Source organism: Pelodiscus sinensis, unplaced genomic scaffold (assembly GCF_049634645.1).
Source record: "Pelodiscus sinensis isolate JC-2024 unplaced genomic scaffold, ASM4963464v1 ctg37, whole genome shotgun sequence".
Lineage (NCBI taxonomy): Eukaryota > Metazoa > Chordata > Testudines > Trionychidae > Pelodiscus > Pelodiscus sinensis.
Window position 1 is genome coordinate 2,511,273 of NW_027465869.1, and position 3,825 is coordinate 2,515,097.

A 3,825-nucleotide genomic window follows, 5' to 3' on the forward strand; every position below is an offset into this window, starting at 1 on the left:
CGTCCCAGACCCCAAACCCCTCGGTAGAAATGTGGCCCTTGATCAGTTGCCAAAATGGCCCCCCCATTACAAATTATTGACCAAGCCTGATCCAAATGTTTTTTGAAACATTGTTTAATGAGAATGTAAATACAATTCAATACAATTGGGAGGGTTGGGGGGAGGGGGACGCAGCTGCTGGCTCCTCAGCTCTTGCTGCTCTCACTGGGTGTCTTCCTGCTGCAAGGGAAGCAGAATCCGTCACATTCATCCCTGGGGACTCAGGGGAACTGGCCCCCCAGCATTTCCACCCTCCTCCCCCCTGCTCTCTGGTCACCCCCCGTCAGGCCCGCAGGGTGAGCTCCTGACCCCCCCCCCCCCCAGAGCTCCTGACACCTCGGCCCCCTCCCGCCTCCTAGGACAGTTTCTGTGTTCAGAGCCTCCCCCACCCCCAGGGACGCTCGCAGGGGCAGGAGGGATTCTGCCAGCAGGGACGTGGGGTGGGGGCAGCCTGAGGAAAGGGGCGGGGGACTCCCTGAGGGGATGGGAAGGAGACCCTGGCCCTGCCCCACTCTCCTGATCTGCTCCGGCTGCTCACCATGTATTCCAGGAGCTGATGGGCCTGCCCATGCAGGGCGTGGGCCAGGACCAGCCCGGCCTGGCTGGGGCGCCGCAGGGGGGAGCGGGCAGCGAGCAGAGCCTTGTCCAAAAAGCAATTCTCCTGCTCTGCTGTGAAGAGCTGCCCAAAGACCTGGAATCAAGAGCACAGGAGGTTTCAGCTGACGGCCCAGAGCCCGGCCCCAACTCCTGGGGCTAAAACAGCTTCCTCCTCCCCCAAACTCCCTTCCAGACCCTGCACCCAGACGCTCTCCTCACCCGGCACCCCAACCCCTGCCCCAGGTCACAGCTTCCTCCTGCCCCCAAGACCCTCCTACCCCCACGAGGGCCCCAGCCAGCCCCACCCCCGAGCCCTGCCCTGCCCTGGCAGCGCGTCCTTACCTCTCCCACCCTCACGCTGTTGCTGTGAACCAGGACCCATCTTTCTTTGTAGTAGTGTCTGCACCACAGGTCCTCTGCCTGGTGGATGTTGAGGCCTGCAAGAGACACAACAGGGTCATTCTGCTGGCAGGTCTGAGCCCTTCCCCTCCCACGGGTCCCTGCAGGCATCCCTGGGCAAATGGAGGGGCACAGGGGGCAGAAGGGGAACACAGAGGGACGCATCCCCCCTTGGGCCAGTCTGGGGGAAAAGGGCTGGGTCCCCTCCCCCCGCCGCCGGCACCCTCAGGGTGTCCCTGGGGCCCAGGTCCCGGCTGGGTTCCTTACCCCTGTGGTGCAGGAGGAGTTGATACAGGCTGTGCACCCCCTCCCGGGCCAGCCGGCTGACGTCTTCGGATGGGTCCGAAATAAAAAGGCCCAGCTGGGCCACGTGGTGACCCATCCTCGGCCAGTCGGCGGAGTTCTGAGGGGAGAGAAGAGGGGGGGTCCCTCAGCATCCTGGGGCTGCACGTCCCATGCAAACGGCCGCCGAGGCGGGTCTGAGCTCGGGGGACGGACAGAGACACCTCCCGGGGCGGGGCGGGGCGGGGCCGGCCTTGCGAGGAGACAACCCTGAGCAATGGCCCCGACTGAAGGGTCACTCCGGGGGTGGAACAAGGGGATCCACTGACGGCCACTCCCCAGTCTGGGGCCCAGTCCCTCAAGAGCCCCCCTGAAGGGCCCAGGGTCGCCCCTCCCCGGGGAAAGGAGAACGCGGCCCATTCCCGGCCCATTCCCGGCCCTGCCTCTGCCTCCCGGGGACGCTCCCAGCCCCGTGCCCTGCAGCCCCAGACCCCCCGGCTCCGAGGTCACTTACGTCAAACCCCGGGAGGGTGGTGGCAACTCCCAGCAGGGCCGTGGTGCTGCCAAGGGCCCTGGCTCGCTCCTGGGGCAGGCGGGACTCCAGCCACGGGCTCAGGTGCTGGGGGGGAAAGAGGCAGGTCAGGACCCGTAGGGAGGTGCCGGTTCTGGGCAGAGCCTGGGGCTCCTCTCGGACTGTGCCCCCCCCAGCCACTGACACTGCTCCTCTCTCGGCCCCCCCCCCGAGGAAGCAGGGACAATGGCCCCGTCCCCCCCACGGGGCTCACCTCCATTATGAGCTGCAGCCGGGCGGTGTCTGGGGACTCGGCGAGGAGGCTCGCCAGTAGGGCCTGGAGGTCGTAGGGAAGGGCCCAGATGAACTGCTGCAAGACAAGGAGGAGCCCTGGGTCAGAGGGGGGTTGGGGGATCCAGGCCACCCGCTGGCTCCGGGGTGCAGCCTAGAGCAGGGTCTGAGCCGCCTCGCAGAGCAGGGAGGAGCCCAGGCTGGGCATGGAAGGGACGGGCCCCCCGGGAGAGCAACGGGAACCCTGGAGGGAAGGATCCAAACCTGCAGCTTCTTCCCTCCCTCTGCCCCCCCCCCCCCTCTCTGGAGCTCCAGCCCCGCCCGGGAGCAGGGCCCGGAGGGACGTACCTGAGTGTGGATGGGCTCCTGCTGCCAGTCCCCAGACACTGTCTGTCCCACGGCCGCCGTCAGCAGGGGGCTCAGGAGCTGGGCCCGCAGGGGAGGCTGCAAGGTGCTGGCAGGAGAGAGGGGCAGAGACTGTTAATTCAGCAGCAGGAGACAGAGACTTTCCCACTCCCTGGCCAGGGGATCTGCTCTGGGGGGAGTCGGCGGGGGGGGGGGGGGGGGTCGGTACCTGAGGCTGCAGGCGGCGTTGAGGCAGTCGGCCAAGACCAGCGGGGGGGGCGAGTCCTCCATGATCTCCTGTGAGACCCAAGGGGAAAAAGGGGCGTGTGAGGCTGGGGCCCCCAAGAGACGCTCACACGGCCAGCGCCCCCACCCAGCAGGATCCAACCCCACTGCCTCCCGCTGCCCTGTAGCCCCCCTGCCCGACACAGGGCCCCTCCCAGCACCCCCCTCCCAAACCGGGACCAGCTCAGTCCTTGTCCCCAGGCCGTCTCCTGCCCCTCACTGCCCTGGTGACCAGCCTCTGAACCTCCTCATCCCTGCTCCCCAGGCGCATCCCCAGCAGCCCGCTCGGCTCCCTTCCAGCCCCCCATGGCCCGGGGAGACCCCTCCCTGTCCCGAATCCCCCTTCCTCTCCGGCACCCCAGACCTGCCCCATTTCTGTGTCCCTCCCTCCTCCAGCATCCCCACCCACCCTCCCCATGTCCACCTCCAGCCCTCCTGACTCCACCCATCCCGTTTCCAGCACCCCCACCCGCCGCCATGGCCCAGGCAGACCCCTGTCCACCCCACGTATCCCCTTCCCTCCTCCCGGCTGCCGCGACTCGCTTACAACGATCCTGGCCATCATGGTGTCCTTGCAGCAGCGCGGCGCCAGGGTGTCCTCGCCCCTTTGGAGGGCGGCGAGGCAGGCGAGGGGGATGGCCAAGAGGAACCGCTGCAGGGCGGCTGGGCTCTGCACCCCAGAGAGAGTCTGTGAGCCTGGGGCCTGCCTGCCCCCCACGGACAGCTGCAGGGCTCAGGTCTCCCAGGAGTGGAGGTGGGAGCTGCTGGTTGTCCAAGCACCCACACTCCCCCCCCAACTGCTGCCTCAGGCTTGTGGGGGCCCAGCTGGTGCATGACAAGAGCCCCCAGCTTGGGGGGTCCAGGTCATGCAGGAGAAGGGGCCCCAGGGGGATCCCCAGGGACAAGCCCCTCCCGGAGGGGGGGGGGGGACGTGCTGGGAAGGGGCCGGACAATCTCGGCTCCCCCCCGTGTGGAGAAGGTTCCTACCGTGTCCCGGGTGTGGAGCTGCTCTTCGATGTCATAGATGGCCCCTTCCTCCACCCGGGAGTCCACCCGCTCCTGGCAGAGCTCCGCCG

General features: G+C 67.7%; 1 long non-coding RNA gene across 1 annotated transcript; it reads right to left on the bottom strand.

Moving 5' to 3' along the window:
- Nucleotides 1-2,467: 2,467 nt before the first annotated feature.
- Nucleotides 2,468-3,420, bottom strand: LOC142824058 (uncharacterized). Its single transcript, XR_012899096.1, has 3 exons — nt 3,297-3,420; nt 2,694-2,761; nt 2,468-2,573 (listed from the first exon to the last, which is right to left on the bottom strand). It is a non-coding gene; the product is annotated as an uncharacterized LOC142824058 (long non-coding RNA).
- Between the last annotated feature and the right edge of the window lie 405 nt (nt 3,421-3,825).